Below are 18,042 nucleotides of genomic sequence, written 5' to 3'. Positions count from 1 at the left end.
ACCAAAAGTGTCGAGAAAGGTTTGAAGGTCAGTTTTCACGTGCTCGGTTCGTCCGAGAATATGGATATGTGCCGTGAAAAGGGAAAAGCAGACGCCGTCGGACAACGATTGCTTGGGCGGGAAGCACTTTGGGTTGAATTCAATGATACTTGTGGTCATCAGATTTATTTGTTTTGTTCCAACATGAACGCCAGAAAACCGTCAAGTTGTGCGGACCACCTGCCGACTACGTTCAGTGCGTCTTCAAGTTCAAACGGCCACCTGATCGTTCGAATTTTCGTCTGCTCTTTCAAACGTTTCTGTTTGTCGTCTGCTCTCTTAGACGACGCCGGCCCGTAGACCAAATTTTGGCCCGGTACTTGCGATAAGAAGTAAGTGCGCGCCTCAAAAGACTTAAGTTTGAAGGTTGGTAAGCAGGCTCGATGTAAACAGCAGATACAAGATGTTGATCATTGTTTCCAGTGACCATCACCGACTTGCTAGGCCTGATTCTGCTTTAGATTTTCAATATTGACGTCGACCATCTCAGCTACGGTTCACGCTTTTGCAGCCCGAGCGACGTTGCGACTGAAAATTGCGAGCGAAATCTCATCAGGCGAATCAGGCTAGCGTACATTCTGCGGCGTCCACGCGGAATGAATCGCCGCATGTTACATTATTGACGCGGAGTTTTGCGGTGTAACGAGCCTCGGTAATTTCGCTGACGCTGCTGAAGGTAGTCAGACATCGCCAGGAAGACGTAGAACCAACAATTCGAACGCGAAAAAGGGCGGGGGGACTCACGCAAACGCCGATAACATCGCATTTCAATGGTTTGTTTATGGGCGACGGAGAGCCTCTTGCCCACACCCCCATCGCCCATGCGCGGCGCCGGTGGCGCCCGTTAGGGGCGCTCCGGTTTGTTTATAAACATGAGTTGGTGTATACTTATCTATGACGCTCCATCTATGACGGGTCGCTCGAAGCGTATCCCGGCCATTCAAGCGCTGTGAACGTGTCACGTGATTAAGCACACCGCGCGTCACCGCGCCCCTTCCGAAGACCACGTGACGCTCCTCACACGCCATTTAATTGGCTTCGATGACTCGCAGCGTCCGCCGCGGTCTGTCCCAATGAGGGTGAACGGAGCACATAGAAGTTCGCTCTTTTTGTTCTCGTTTTTTTCTTCCTATCCAGCGTGCCGTCAAAACAAACCGGTCGGGTGCAACGTCAGAGGGCTCCGGGAGACCCCGCAAGGGGACACAACTCTAAGGTCGGTGATTTGAGAGTCACGATGCAGTCGCCCAAATTATATTGCTTATTGATGGCGAGCGAGGGCAATTAGATAGCGATCCGTGCCCGGCGCCCTTGGAGGGCGCAAGGGCGGTCTCCGCGTCACGGGAAGAAATTGAGTTAGCGCGAAGTATCGGGCCTTCGGCGCCTTCTTCGTCTGCGACGGATCACTGTGCGCGTGTCGCGAGTGTGCACGGTCGCAGGGCGCACGACGGAGATAGCTACAAATCATGTGCGCAATCGGCTGCTACGATTGAACGTGCCCCGGAAAGTCCTGCTTTCATTGCTCTCTGCCTCGATCTTATTTTTGTCTACACCATCTTGCTGTTGGTAAGTGACCGATTCAACATCCTTCGATGCCGGCAAAATTGTCGCGAGAACGCGGTAATGGGTATAGTGGCGCGTACAATATATGCTATACCAACTCTTCGCGATATATATAGGGAAATCGAAGGTATACATTCGTAAGAGTAAAGATACACTGTGTGATATATGACGCAGCAAATCATATTGCCATAAGAGCCGGGCATGCATATGCAGCTAAATGATGATTTCTTAGATTTTCCTGCTTGCATGGGCGTACGTTTACCGCGCGGCCACTGCTTAGAGTGCCTCCTGGGTTTCGTCCGCCTCTTTGTTGAGGACAAAATATATAAATAGGAGCTAAAGAACCGCGGTCCGCTCTACTCAAGTCCTATACATGCACGCTTTGCAATCAGACCTTATAGTACGTCCACAATAGTTGTTTGCAAAGGCTATATAGAAGGCTACGAAAGCGACCCCAAAATTCACTATAAGCAAAACCGGTTCTTCGAAGCTTTGTCTGAAATCGAAAGAAAGGCTTTTCGATCCTTTAGGAATGTAGATACAGTGCGCGACAGAGCAAATGAATATCGCCCGAGTTTCCTAAAATCGGGGAAACACTGCTCACACCATACAAAAGACAGTTTGCAAACACGAGTTACCGCAATATCCGTGGTTCAAATGCCGCGTGCCAAGTTTTCCCCTTCAACTCATTCCCATGCGGCATTCGAAGCACGGATCTCGCGGTGACTCGCATTCGAATTTGTATGCAGTCTGTCTTTTGTATGATGTATAAGCAGTGTGACCCCAGCCTAACGCCTAGCGCGGGAAGTCGAAGTGTAACAATCGCCGATTGAACCCTTTCTGCCTTGTGCACCAAACTAGCAGCTCCCAAAATATATTCGATGCATATAGAGTGCCGATAATTCAAGCGTATACATAGTGACCCTAGCAAAAGATATATCCGCATGCGGAAGTTCCCACGCTCGTAGCATAAATTCTGTGTATAAAGACAAGAGGTACTAGTCCGTGAAATAACCTGACACTTTTGTCGGAACTCTAAACGGCCCATTTTTGCCACATAATAAAACATAAAAAGACGAGAAGAAAAAAACACTCGAGGTTAAGTTTACATGTAAAACGGACAGGACAAGACATCACCCACGAACGTCTGAAACCTCATAGGAGTTATTTACGTCTTGTTCATCCGAACAACACTATACCCTATGTCCGGGTCGCGCCCCAACAACAAATTATTCTCTCAATCAAGTGGATGAGTCGATCTCGCACACCGATGTCTGTTTCTTGATGCTCTTTGACGTTGAATCCGAGCGCTGTCAAAGCCAAGAAGACGCGCAAACGCCCACACAGACTACGAACCCGAAGTTATACGGCACGTTATTTTCCAATATTTACGAGTTCTTGGCTCATGCGTGGGATCCTCCTCAGCCCAGCACGCGCATGTTCACCGCTTCGGGAAGCGAGCAAGTCAAGCGCCATACGCACGAACACTGCAAATGTAACAGTTACTACTGCACACGCCAGCACGTGCAGCGTGTGTGACTACACTCCCGGCATGCTCCTTGGTGCTCGAGTAATTTAGCGAAAGAGCCGGCGGACAACGACGCACAGAGGGATGGCAAACGGCATATGTCGTTGCGCTTTAGGTGTGCCTCCGTTGGCCTCTCGGCCCGTCACGTTGGCTGCGCTCAGACCTAAAGTGAAACCAAGTGTAGCTTTCTGGTTCCTTTAACAATCATACACCTGTTCAATAATTTCGGCATTTTGGTACGAGCGCGTCGGTACGAAGTTTGAAAATCAAAGGCGCATTCACGATACGTCCCACAAGGAATAACAACGATGTGATCGGTTTCAAAGGGAACCAAAGTCGGAGAACACGTTCGCCAACAAACCACTGTGCCGTTGCTAGCTAAAAAAGATCGCGCGTTGTCCCGCCTCGTTCACCTTCACCTGTTTGGAACTTGTAATTACGCAAGATCACTAGCGCAGCGCGACTATGTTTTGAATCTCGGCGACCGAGGGTAGGAAGAAATAAGAGATTCGTCATCCTTCGCGCCCTTCCCCGAACGTGGGTCTCTCTGACCGTGCGCTGCGATTAGTAATCCAGTCGGAGCGCTGACCTTGAGCCTCCCTCGCGTGGCTACACCCCTCAGTCGACCAGTCGTACATTTTTTTTTTTTTTTTTTTTCTCCACCTACCCATATCCCGAACGCGCAAAGAGCTGTGTCTGGTGATGAAGGGAGGCCGATCGATTGGGACGGCGAGCGCGTAGCTTCCCGCACCGTCACCTCAGGGGTGACGAGAACATATTCACCAACCGGTACAGAGTCCGGGGAGCGTGCCCCTCAGACTCCCGGGTGTGGGCGTCTTTAAGCGTTGTCACGCTCCGCGCCCGGCTGTCCCACGTCGAGAAGGTTACGCTCCTTCCCACCTACGCTGCAGAGCGCACGTTTTAAACTCACCCGTCCTTCCATTCATCCTTCCTGGCTAGTCTGCCAGCGTCCTCTTTCCGGCGACGGTCGCCCTCAACGAGGACGCGAACAGCCGGTGTGTTTTGCGACAATTTACGATGCGTTACTAATGGGGAAACACGAATATGAAAGATTATTTTCTTTCTTTATTTTTCTTGCACCGGGTGTTTTACGAGACAATGGGGAGGTTTCGCAGATTGTTTCTTCCGTCCCGCAACGCTCTCCCCAACGTTGCCCTCTACGAAATCCGGAACTCTGTGGTCAAGGCCAGCGGCGCGCACGTCTTCATTGCGGAGAGCGTAGTGGAGGAAGGAAAACGGTCTACGAAAACTCCCTAATGGCCAACCACGTGAGACAAAACCTATTCATTGTACATTAAAGAAAAGAAAGATGGCATTTTGAAGTTAACAATTAAACGTTTGGGATACTTTTTTTTTTATTTGTAAAGATATCGTGCATTTATCGCAGGTTGCCAATCCAAATCTTCAGAGCGTGTGGCGAAATCTTCCATTTTTCCGACGTCCATAGGCCTCCGAAAGCCAGTGCTCGCAGTAAAGCGTTACAGGTAACGGCATTATCGGTAACGCCTTACTTTTACTGTAACGTAATAACGCACTCGTTACTTTTTTCAATACTTGTAACGGATAACGTACTTACGTTACTTATATCGAGTAGCGGGTAACGTATTTACGTTACATATTACGTCTTCTTCCCAAGACATCAAAAACAAATTACATACCAATTTCTTTTTGCGTTTCTAGGCGTCGAGTAATGTGAATTCTTGCACTCATTCCACATACCTTAAAAAAATGTGCCTCTTTTTTCCCTGCGCAAATACCCCCTCTATCTTACAATATCGTGCTTGTATACACACTTCTAGAATCAAACGTTCTAGTTCATAAATAAAAAGGTAATGCAAAAGTAACCTGCGTTACTTTTTATCAATAACAGTAACGTGTTCCTTTTAGTTTTGGAGTAACGTAGGTCAGTAACGGCGTTCCTTTTATTTGCAAGCAACGAGTAACGTATTTTGTTACTTATGTTTTTCGTAACGCCTACAACACTGTTTGGAGTTTCCGCCGTACTGGCATGTTATGCGATCTATGCTTCCTGGCCTACCCAGTATTTCTTGCTTCAGACACTAGGCTAGGCGGCGCCACAAGAGTAAAAGCTCACGTCTGAACAATGCAGCCGCCACTCCCAGGAATACCTAATGTTTCTTGCTTCAGCCGCTAGATAGCGCCAACCCAAATAGCATTGCAGGTTGCCTATGGAGCCTTACCAGGCAACCCCCCTCGCTCTCTCCTCCCATCCAGGCGTCGCTCAAGTGCTCCAAATACGCCATCACTGACCTTCCCACACAAAGCCCGTCTGGGTGACAAGAACAATCTGACGTCTAAGAAAGACAATAACGTCTCAAGCGACAGCACTGTAGTGAGGCGAACGAGGCAGCAAGAGGGAGAGTGTGAAGGTCAGGTATACACACACGAATGCGTTCAACGCAGCTACGTAAGCCAACATTTCCATTTTAATTCGAACGGATTTATTAGAAAAAGTCCGTAAACAATGCACTAATGCAGTTTGTGCAGGTGAGTTATACGGCCAGGGGGACATCATGTAGGTGGCTTATCTTTGCGATAAGTCGTATAATTAACTTTAGCAGAGCGAACGCTCCGCTAAAGTGGAAAGAGGTGGGAGCTAGGACGGTTTCCCTTGACTGATCAAGATGGCGGTGTGATTCGGATGCGTCATCATCCCCGCAACATGTCTTCATCCCGTCTCACCGTCCCCTCACGTCACCTTGGACCTAATTAGGCCAGCCTGCTAATTATCATATAGCACGATGCGCGCGGCCGTTAACGCCAGGTACGCCGAAGGGCGCGGAAGATGCGGCTGCTCGTTTAGCCGTGGCGATTAGTCAAAGAAAGCGACCGACGTGGTCGCTTCATCCGCGAACTTGCGCAAGGACGTCCCCGTGTCGTCATTAAAACCTCGCTCGGTCAGTCGGTCGGTCAGCCAGCCTCTTTTCGGTGCTTTGTGACGTGACGTTATAGAATAATGTATCCCGTACGCGTCAAAGTTCCGCAATATCTTGTCGGATAACTCGGTTGCCCACGCTTGTACTTCCTCCTCCATAATTTCTGTCTCGTGGTCAAGAAATGGCGTCCACCGTGCACACGTGCTTGACGTCGTCATATCCATAGCGTACGCGTACTCCGCTATTCAACAGGCCTGATGGATTGTAATCTAAATCGGTAAACTGAGTTCACGATTCGAGTCATCACAATTTTTATTTTATTTTATTTTTGCAGTTGTTTGAACTTTGTTAAGCCTAATCTTTCTCGTCTGCAACCGAAATATGGAGATCAAACGTCGAGTTCTCTTCCTCGCACACAAGTCTCGGAGGGATCTCGAGGAGCGTACTACTATTGATTCTATGGAAAATTGTAACATTCCACTGCTGACACCACCTACGGGACTCGAGCGAAAAATACTGATCTGCGGCAACCTTCAAAAGAAATTCCCGTCTGTGGTTTACGTCCTCGCCTGGCAGAGCACGCGTGCACCGAATGCGGGGGTTTGGTTTGAGTAACGAGCATAACACCTTATCCGCCCAGACACACGTCCAGGCATTACTCTGCTAGCTGAGCAGGTCAGGACCAGTCATAGCAGACCAAAACCAGCTGGGCTACTGCGGGAATTTCACACTGGCGATCAGAGTATACACGATGAAACGATCTGGAACTCGTCCAAGAGGCTCCGAAATACGTACGCATACAACACCGCCGCCAGGCAATCTTTACGAACTCAAAGTGCGAACGCTATAACTCTGAGTGGCAAAACGTGTCCTTGTTTATGTCATCAAATGAACTCAGTAATAACCTACCGCAGTTCACACTCGCGCTCCCACCTACTCCGTTCAATTGATGTTGCTGTTATTGGCAATGGATACCCTTCGGATTCCGTCTTCTTTCGGCACATCTACCCAACGGAGGGCGCCAAAGATCTCGTCGTAAGTTCGCGTATAATTTCGAAATACCGTGCAACTACGAATGACTTCAAACCTGGGCCTCCTAGTCTACGAAGCCTGACGATTGTGCAGAAGAGGAGGTTGCAGATAGCTACAAATATTAGCCGCCAAAGAACGAAGAAGGCACATCCATTTCATACTTTCTGTGTGGCATCAACCAAATGCTTCTGAATTTACTTGATCTGAGGAAAATACCCAAGTGAAAGTCCGTCCGTCCGTCCGTGCGCTTCTCGCTAAATTTAGCGGGGAAATTGATACCACGATACCTATGCAGGAATTCAATTCCTCGGCAAAATTTGGCGGGAAAATCGATGCCACGTGACCTGGCGTCACGGGACACGCGGGCCAATTCAGTTTCCCCGCTAAATTTAGCGGACAAATTGACGTCACGTGACCTTTACACTAATTCAGATTCCACGCTAAATTTAGCGGAAAGGTGGCGTCGCGTGGCGTGACGTCACGTGACCTATACACCTTAGGAAAATTGACGGCACGTGACCTTATACGTAAACTCAGTTTCCCTTCTAAATTGAACCGGAGAAATTCATTTCTTGTGGCCAAAACGTCAATGTAGTTTTCCCGCTAAATTTAGCCGGAAACTAACATCACGTGACCTATACACCAGTTCGGTAACCCACAGAATATAGAATGTAAAACTCGCGTCTCGTGACCTAGACACCAATCCAGTTTGCCCGCTAAATTTAGCGGAAGAAATCGAGGTCACGTAATATATACAACCGTTCAGTTTCCCCGCTAAATTTTAGCGGGAAAATGTACGTCATGTGACAGACCCCTATAATGCATTTCACTGTGCATCATAGGGCTTTGAAGCCCTAATAAAGGTCGCTACCAATCTTTTCTAACCTCGAATACAACAAGATGTGGCGGAGCCATTTGCCCCAGGTTGGCAGACGCATCTGTCTCACGACCATCCTGCTCCGTTCTGAAACGACCACTTTCGCCACGCCATCCCAAGGCATGTGTCCTAGGAAGGCGCGTGATTCCGCACACGTAGGTAGGATCCCCCAAGCAGCTGCCAAGCGGTGACCAGCTGGGGCCAGTTGGTGGAGAAGCGGGGGAAGGGCGGGATACCTCGCTTCGCGACCTTGAGTGGGCTGCGCTCGTGCCCTTCCGCCATCACGTCACGGCCTGCAACTGAGCCGCCACCTAGCCTTGAATCGTTTCGCGGTGACGTCGCCGACGACGACTCGCCGGTCGCCACTTCGCGTCGTCCGGCCGCGCCGGCCAGTAGGTCTCTCTCCGACAGAGACGCGAAGACGTGTTCACGGTTGGATTGAGAGTGCAGCGACCGCGGCGCTGGTGCGTGCCTCGGTGACGACGACGACGCGCGGCGATCGCTGTTTAGCGTCCCGTTAGCCCCCCCATTGTTCCGTGCCGGAGTATACCGTTCGTGGCCTCAGCGGCGTCCAGGCGGAACGCAGAAGAAGGGGCACTGCGACGTCCCGATTCGAGACCGGCACAATCTGGTGAGTGGACACAAAGGGACGCTTAAGTGTGACGGTCCCCGCCTCTTTCTTTCTTTTTTTTCTTACTATTTTTTATTATATTTCCTCGCTTGTCTGGAGTTGACACTCTGGAGGAAGGAGTAACCTCCCGGCCCAAAGAACGTTATCATTATTATTTTCTGTTTTAGATAAATGACTTGTTTTTTTGCCTTTTGTGTTGCAGCCGCGTGTGGGGGAAACTTTGTACGCTTGCCGCGGAATTTTCGAGTGACGGAATACATTTATACAAAATCCGCTCTCCTGTCTAAGGGGCTGGATTTTCGTTGTTAATAAATACTATTGCGCCAATTTTTGTTTACGAAATAAACTTGCCAAAGACGAAACTTTTTTTTTTTTTGTTTCGTGCTTTGACTTTGAACGTGCGAGAGAAATCGCGACGTTCTGCGGGTTTTAAGGCCGGTTCAAATATAGTACTTTACAGTGCAACCTCAGCGCTATTCTTCAGCGCTGGGAAAAGCGCTGACCCTGCCGATTGAGCGCTGACGTTCTGAGCTACATTCGCGGTACATGTGCGGATGCAGGGCCGCACCAGTTCTAAGTTACGTTCAAACGAGCGCTCTGTCAGCCTATTCGAAGTGTTGACTTAACGCTGCGCTGCACGCACGAATCGGCCTTCAAGCTCGAAATTGTTTTCTGGGAGTAGTAACTTTTGGGGAACGCCTCTCATCCGCGTTGACGCGTCATCCGCGGTAAATTGTAGGCTATCCACTTTCGGCCAAGAATGACAAGACTCTCAGATGCAGAGTTCCGCTTCTCCAATTGACGTCTGTTTCCTGCCAAGGCTGTCATGTCCTCGGTATAGCTGTATTGACATTAAATAAAACAGAAAGAATAAACATTGGGACGGACAGAGCAGCACCTGTTCTGTCCGTCCCTATGTTTACTCTTTGTGTCTTATTTAACTTCACCAACGCGCTCACGTCGAACTAAGGCAGCCGTGTTCGTAAAGGGGGCTTCGCCGCGGATCACAGGCTCACAGAGGTGAAAGTAACCAAACAGGTACAGTTGGGTGAAACGTCATAGGCGGAACCACTCTGCGCTACAAAAAAACATTATTTCCACAGCAAAAAAAAAAAAAAAAAAAAAATCTAGTGGCGTTTAGATGAGTTGTTGACTATTCCTGCGTTATAAGTTTAAGCTGAAATCCGCGTTATAAGCCTTTTATAACGCGGATTTCAGGTATGATCACTGTCTGTCCTGCTCCTTCTTGCGTTGTTGATGAGATTTTTATAATTCGGTCCTCAGGCCGATATATTAAGGCAGTTTTATTCGTATATGTAACAAAATAAGGGTAGAAAAAAAAGACAAGAATCACGGTTGATTTTCGCGAAAGCTAACTCGCGCCAATCAGCTTGACCTTCGATCAATTCTGAAGTTTTGCGAAGGCGGGCGAGTGAATTTAATTAATAGTTGTGACCCACGTGCTATGCATATCGCAATAAAATATTCATTCCCGTTGTCTTGAACTCGTTTGCGATCTTGCCGGAGGGCAACATTGATTTCCGGGCGTCGTTTATTCGGAGCTGTATCCTGCTCGGCGTTCGCGCGGGACAAAGTAAACGCTGTGCTGGTTATGAAACGGTGGTGCGTATGTCCTCTTCGTATCCTTTGTCTCGAGGCTTTTAATTATGACAATGCTACTCTCCATCTCTGCCACTCCTTAATTTAATATTAAATTTATCTCTTTTGTACCCTAGCCATCCCGTTGCATACGTGTCATCTGGGCATGTTACTTAGGGTGTGGCTCGACATTAAAAATTAACAAATTATGATCTTTTGAAATCTCTATCTCGAAATCAATCTCCTAAGGATCCGCCTTTTCTTTTCTTCTTTTTTTCATTTCGCTGCTAAATCTTTGCTCGCTTTGTAAGAACCGCGAAAAACGCGCCACCATCGCATTCCCAAAGTATACAATACGAGCATTCTTCACGCTTTCAAAGCAACTTCACTCCAGTATTGGCACGCAATCCCGTAGAATATTCCGTTATCATAATCATTTATTTGCTTCCCGTTCTCGTCAGCGATCTTGTTATTTTCAGAATAAACGTATCGGAATAACTCCGGCCACGCGACATGCAAGGTCGAACTAACACAATTAACCCCTGCAACCGCGGCGCCGATCGCCCGTAGGCAAAGCGGACGAATATCTCCCCCAAGCAATAAACACGCTCGCTGCCATTACTCTCGGGTCCCTAACGCACGCCGGCCAGCCTACCTCGTCGAGACCGATCCAAAAACGAGATGGCGCCTGTCACACACATTTCCATTAACCGAACTATGCGGATACAATCATCGCGGACATGTACACACAACACGACCGCCGAGTTTGAGATATTTCGCGCAATCTGCGTTGCGCTAAGGAGATCGTACTAAGGTCCCTCTATGACCGTATATCCACGCCTCACTCGATTAGGCAAGGAGGCCACGCCGCGACCGCTGGATTCAATTGCGCCGCGGCGGCACCATGCACACCGCGAAAGCCATCGATAACTCGCACCTAATTCCCATTTGAGTGCATACGCGAGCTGGGCTGCCCACATATATGCACGCGCGCGTACGCACTTCCAGCCGGGCATATATGCGTGCGCGTGGTTGGCATTTTTATATCAACCACTTTCGGGGCGGGCGCGGGGGATGTCTATTAATTTGACCACTTGCCACCGCGTCTCTTCTTCTTGTTGTTGCTGGCGGTATACGGAAACAAAGAAAACGTCGCCGCGGGGAAGTGTATAGCGCGAAGTACCGACCTGCCTTTAATACCCCCATCGGACGGAGTGCCGTTAAACCAATTAGACGCGCCCACCCGTGCAATGAGCTGTGCCGCGGAGCACCCATGGAGGTGGCCCAGCCAGTCCGCTGTGTGCGAAAACACAGGCACGTAGCCAGGATTTTGATTCGGGGGGAGGAGGGGGGGGGGGGGGGGGGGGCTATGACAAAATGCTGTATGAGGGGAGGGGGGAGGAAGGGGGGGGGGGCTATGACAAAATGCTGTATGAGGGGGAGGGGGGAGGAGGCCCCTCCCTTTTATTTTCCTCGATAGTTTTACCTCCGAGCGCAGCTAACCGCACGAACTGGCGCGGCCGACCAAGCGGTGCCCGAAAAGTGCAACGTCATGGCGTTCGCCGTCTTTTCTGCTCGTGCTCGTTCGCCGGTTCATCTATAGATAAGTTACAGGTTAAAAAGGTAGCGGCATATGCCCCTCAAAGGGATTCATGTATCCCTCAGACACCTCCGCATCCAATAGCGTCCCATCATTTCCGTGACGTCGCGGCCAACGCGCGAGGAAGGTCTTGCCTTCTTGTTCATATTTGCTTTGTCTTTCGACTTTGATTTAGCCTTGTGGAAGCCACGAGAAGGAACTCAGAGTTTTCCCCCTCCGATGAAAACAAATACGACCTTCGGGAATTAGGTTCCCCCTCCGATGGTTACAAAGGCTGCTTTCAGGGGCTCGGTTGTTCCCCCTCCGATGAATACAAAGGTCACTTTCTTAAAAAGTGTGATCGGAGACAAGTTGGCATCACTCTGTAGCTAATATCTATCCATTAAAGCGGAACAAGGAGCGTTTCCAGTGAACTCTTCTTTCGACTGCAGAGGGATTTGAAACGGGCGCATCACGCTTGTGGGAGGAGCTTCTACCTTCTTGACTTGTAAGCGCAGAGTGCGCCGATGCTTTACGCCTTTAGTCCGTGTGTATGGGCTTGTGTGTCTTTCTGGCTTTGCGCGTGGACATATAAGCCGCAGTCAGACTGTTCAAACATGATACAAAAGACACGGTGTTCGCTGCTCGCATGCTTCATGCATGTTCAAAGACTGTTTGCTGCATACATATGCATGATTTTAACATGTCCGCAGACGTTTTTGCGCGACCAATCTGACAGGAAGGCTATGCAAGGAAGGATCACGCTTAAAACTGTCTCTAGACACTATCTCGTACGATGCATTCTTTATGTAGAAGAAATGGAAAACAAAAATGTGTAGAGGCTTTTTTCTTTTTTTTGCAGGGAAGTTTGTAGGGAGATCACTCCCTAGCTGGGGCATTATACCAAAAAGGCGCGTTTAAGGACGGCCATGTCCCACGATTGCAACGAAGAAACAAACGATTCACATAGTATTGCTCAAAACAAGCAAAAAAAAAACGAAGAAGTTTACCCGAATGCATAACCGGTAGTGTCATAGGAACACATGTGGAAGTGATTTCTTCCCACCGTCCCCATCCTCTTTTGCATCACATATGCGACAAGCTGCTTTGTGTTCTTAGTGCCTTTTCTCAGATAAAGATTTTTTTTACTCTTTTTTAATAGTGACTGAGAGGGGCGTGGCCTCCTCGTACGCTTCTCAGTTACGCGTGAATCGTTCATGGGTATCCTTATCGGCTAATGTCTCAATCTCATCGGCTGCGGAGCGATAACGAACCTCGTTTCTTAAACTGTCGGTGACTGGTGTAGAGATACTGCTTCGAATCAAATAAGCACCGAGAGTTTAAAAAACGTAGGGCGTGTCTCATTGTGTTCACGCTCCTTCCATCGCGATTCGTATTTGGCGATAGCAAGAAGCAGATCTCCTGTGCTTCGTGAAGTCTGCGATTGATTCAGCGCTGCTCGATTCGAATCACTCACGTATTTGCGCACCTTTCGAAAGAATGAACGAAGACGCGTGAAACACGCGCCGTCCCCCCGTCTCCGCGGGCGGCTCCGGTTTTTCCGCTCGGGTTCAAGGATGAAATGTCGTAACGGTCGGCGATTTTTATCGACATGTCCTCTCGTTTCCGGGAGCCGATCAAACGAGGCAGAAGAAGTACTGGAAAAAGAAACTGCGAACATTAAAAAAAAAAAAAGCTTGTCACGTAAAACCAAATTAGACCAAATGAGACGACCGTCACAAAATGAAGTGCACAAGTTCGCTCGGGCAGCCGCGCTGACTTGTTATTTTTTGTCCACTCCTTGTCGACTTGTTTGCTGCTTTGGGTAAATTGCAGGCCGCGAGGCTTCCTAGACTAAACAACAGGAAAGAAATCGATAGACCTTCCCAGAAAATACCCCAAGGCCTCGAGGTAATACCACATTGTATCACACCATAAAAAGAAAAAAAAGTATATATATATATATATCTTTTTTATTATTATTTATTTATTTAAGTACTACACTTGTATCTTGATATGTTAATATCTTGACAAACGATTACAACATTAAAGAGGTAACTCTGAAGAAGAAAAAAAAATCACTTTTTAACGAATGAGTAGCTGCGTACAATTCGCATTTTAATTTTCGTATATTTCCTCCGTTTTGGTCAATTTTCGGTGCAGAACCCTAGGATCATGGGTTCGATCCCCACCCCTGTCCGTTTGGATCTGGATGAGCATCTTATCGGCATGCGGTCGTGTGTCAGTACTGCGTGGCGCTCGTTAAAGACTTCAGGCTAGCGGTTGTACCGCACTGGCTAAATTGCTCATCTACTGCTGAGACACCAGACGCCTCTATTGGGGCTGACTAGTAACTTCCGCCTGTAGAAACATACATATAACACAATTAGAATTAGTATTTTTTGTTCGGGAAATAAAAAAGGACCACTAGCCCCCCCCCCCCCCCCCCCCTTTTTTTTTTTTTCACGTTGACAGCAAAGGGGTTCTTTCGTTGCTTCAAATTGAGAGCCATTTAATCATTTATAACACACACTGGTATTGGGCGTGTTTTAGTGTAATCATTCTGTTTTTAATAAGAAGAGTTTTTAGCTAGTGGATATCAACAGTATTGGAGTTTGCGGCTACGCACAAGAACCAACTTAACGGTAATAAAAAAATATATATCTCGCAAAAGCGAAAGCATTATCACACATAGGTTTATGTTCTATGTAATTAATCTTGATTTAAAAGACCGTTTGTGGCATTAGCCATATTAAGGCAGAGTCTTACGCGCCTATTTGTGCGTTCAGAAAACGACTGATCATTAAACAGAACCCCAACACTGGTCCTATCACACCCGTGTTCAACGCTTCTCTTAAACAATGCCGTTTGTTGTCAACTACTTCGAAAATATAATAAAAAAAAATAAAAGAACAACCGACCTGCCATTCACCCATCAAACAAAATTTAAACACCGCCAGCGAGTGAGAACAATTCATCGGGCGAGGCACATGCTTTTTACGATTACCAGGGTCACTATGGGGGTTGCCCCCATCCGTGAGCTGACGTATAAGGATTGTGGAATACAAGTGGAGACCCTTCACCGAAGCATCGCAACAATGGCGCGGACGATTCCTTCTTGAAAGGCTTCGAGGCTCCTGGCGTTGCGAAGCCTCGCAAAAAGGTCGCCCTCGTAGGAAGATATGTTTTCTCGCAACGCTTACAATTGAACATCTCCGGAAGGCAGCGATAATGTGGAACGTCTTTTTCCTCGGCTCAGTAACGCTCTGACTCGTGGCAGGTTAAGCCCATGTATACTACAGCCTGCCAACACGTTGTTTATAGACAAGTCCTCGTTTCGTCCGCTCCAGGTGTTGGCACTGCCACTGCGCGCGTGCAGAAAGCGGACTGCGGAAAGTGAAGCGTTTGGGCATGTGCAGCACCGACAGCAGCGCGCCACCTCAGCAGCGTGACGTCAAGGCCGCGCGTTAGTGCATATAAATGTAACGCGATTCATTGTTCGAAATGTTCGTCCTCGCCGGCCCCCTCGCTCAAAAATGGCGTTGTGCAGCCAGAGGGAGAGTGAATGGTGTTACTTTTTTTTTTTCGTTTACAGGGGCTTAAATGGCAGACTGGAAGACTATATTCTCGAAGCACTACTCATCATTTTTCTGTATGGCAACATCAGTGCAAAAGCAATCGCGAGCATTGCCGATTGAGTTCTAAGTAGTCAAAGCATTTCTGCTTTCTATTTTATTACAAAACATGTAAAAAGCGTGCCGTGTTTAAGCTGCAACACGTATCAGTGTTTCAAAAGTTGCATACACGGTTGTGTAGTCACTATAGTAGACCTGCAGACGAAGCTATACAAATGCGAGCCGTACGCTTTGAAGACAGACACCTGCAGCAAAAGCCTATTTCAAGGCAACGGGTGAATTTCGAATTTTGTAGTTAACAACGCATATTCTTTTATGAACCTTCCCAAAGCTACTCGTGCAGCTTTGCGTTCGAAATTAGCTGCGTTCATTATATCGCCGGTGGAGACGCTACCCTAGCAATGGAAAGTGAGTGCATACACCGCCGCGACGACACAATAAAAATATGAAGGCGAAAAAAGGAATATAGTACCTCGAACAATCAGGCGTATACACGAGTCTTATGACTCGGAGTATCAGACTAAATAGCGTGGTCGCGTGCTTTTATATGTCCGTGGCTTCCCTGTGGATCATCTGTCAATTATTTCGTGCTCACAGAGCAGCTCTGGAGACCAATCATCCATACTAACAACGTCGAACACAGGCAAGGCTAGGGACACGGGCAGCTTCAAAAACTGCTTCGAAGTGCTAGCACGCTGCGTCAGTGTCTTTCACGACTTGGACTTCATGGCTGTTTTCTACCGCAACATCCGTAATGGCACCCATGGCACTTTTTCTGATATTCGCTCGAACAGGAGAGAGGTAAACCGTTCGTTTGGCTTTCCCTTTCCTTTTTTTTTAACTTCTAAATTCTCTTTTTCTCTTTTTTTTTTTTTTTGTTTTTTTTTAACGCTCCGTGGCATCTTGAACCTTCTCGCGATCGTAAAGTATGTTAATTACTCTTTTCATCATGTTGAATTGCAAATTATGCCGCGGTTATCAAGTCGAATTAAATCGAATCTTTATTTTCCACAAAACTGGAGGAATCGCCAGACGGCTTCACTTTAAAAGTGAAGCCGTCTGCCATCTGGTATAAACGGCTTCACCTTAAGACTAATGATCGGCCATAGAAGGAGCGTCTTGTTCTGTCGCAGGCACATCCCTCGAGGCAATCGAACCCGAGCAGCTGACACGTTGGTTCCTCCGTCAGGGTAATTCAGTTTGGCGAGAAATGTTTCTAACTTCTCTGCACGGCCTATCCGATTCACCGTCAGCGTCATAACAACTTTCATATGGTCGGATCTCTAAGGTCCGAATTTCAAAAGGGCAAAGGAGAACTGGAAGAGAAAGAGAATACTATTACCCTCGCTGGACGTATCAGGGGGCCTCATCAACACCGCTTATAGAATAATCAAAGGCCTGTGAACATTTTACTCTTTCTCCACGGAACACCATCCCGGTCAGACGGCACCGACTCGGCAATTGAACCCGAGTCCGATGGCGAGCGACCTTCGACACGCTGATTGGACGCGAGGTTCGGCCGAACGCTGACCGAGCACTCGTGTCCAATCCACGTCTTCGCTCGATCTCACTGTGATGACGTCTAAATGCTAGTGCACAGGCTTTGATTATTCTATATTCGTGCTCACGCGAAGATACTTACAAATAAAAAAAGTGAAAGCCGTTTACAACTCTGTAATGCCGAATTAGAGCGCAGCTCTTGAGGAGGAGGAGGGGGGGCGATCATGTGACCTGGGGGGGGGGGGGGGTCACGTGACCTCGGGGAGGGGGGGTGTCCTCCCAAGGTTCTCGGGGAGGGGGGGCTCGCGGTTACGCTGACGCCGACGCCGCTCAAGCTGGAAACGGACGCCTAAGAGCTGCGCTCTAAAAAAAAAAAGTCCGTCTTTTTGCGGAACGTTACCAATTTCTCCATTCATGCGTTGAATGAAGGTGCAACCTAGATATAAGCTTTATGTCAATTATTGAAGACACACATTTCAAACGGAAAAGACATCGTGCCTTCCTTCGGCAACCAAATCTCGTAAGAACTACTTCACGTCGCGCGTAAATAATGCGCCAAACTTCCTTTTTTCTTTCTTTTTCTTGATATGGCAACAAGTATAGGCGGTGTTGACCGTACACGTAGGACTTCTGCCGAAGTGTTAAAAGAAACACCGAAATGTTGCACCAGCTAGATCGCTTTCCTGCGGCACATCTCGCGCCAACGACTTGTTTACGAGGGTGCCGACCTTACAAGCAGATAGTTAATTCCCCGAGTTGACGAGGTGTGGAAACGTTTACCCGGGGGTCAGTATCGTTCGGGCGGGCGAATAACCTGGTGTTTTGCCCCCTTACACGCCTGTGCGCCGTCGAATGTCGAGCAAAACAATGCTCAGGCGGTTTCTGGCATTCCGATATGCACAAACAGCGGAAAAGTACCCGTTTCAAGCGAATGCTGTCGCCTTACGTAACGGAAAGTTTTCTATTCCGCGAATCCACAATGCCCCAGAACGCTTCTTTCGCGCTTTCGGAGACATCTGTTTTCACTTACGTAGCGCCTGACGCTCGCATCCGTCATAGCGAATTGTTCCCACTGGAAGGGCGTGTGGGGATATGGCAAAAACGTGGAACCATTGTTATTGAGAGTATTTTTTATTTTATTTCA

At 48.1% G+C, this 18,042-nt stretch overlaps 1 protein-coding gene across 4 annotated transcripts in view; it reads left to right on the top strand.

Annotated features, from left to right (window-relative positions):
* The window catches only part of LOC115326717 (sodium- and chloride-dependent glycine transporter 1), a 152,978-nt gene that overhangs the window by 114,582 nt on the left and 20,354 nt on the right, over nucleotides 1-18,042 (top strand). The window contains exon 1 of one of the 4 annotated variants that reach the window (XM_029987640.4): nucleotides 8,316-8,585. The exons of the other annotated variants lie outside the window; for them this stretch is intronic. The gene's annotated coding sequence lies outside the window, so the exon portion shown is untranslated. Of the gene's footprint in view, nucleotides 1-8,315; nucleotides 8,586-18,042 lie in introns of those variants that run through there. 4 annotated transcript variants of the gene reach the window in all.

The sequence above is a fragment of the Ixodes scapularis genome, unplaced genomic scaffold, assembly GCF_016920785.2.
Source record: "Ixodes scapularis isolate PalLabHiFi unplaced genomic scaffold, ASM1692078v2 PGA_scaffold2__306_contigs__length_199485367, whole genome shotgun sequence".
NCBI lineage: Eukaryota > Metazoa > Arthropoda > Arachnida > Ixodida > Ixodidae > Ixodes > Ixodes scapularis.
The sequence above is the reverse complement of the archived record's forward strand: the minus strand, read 5'-3'. Positions and strand labels throughout refer to the sequence as shown.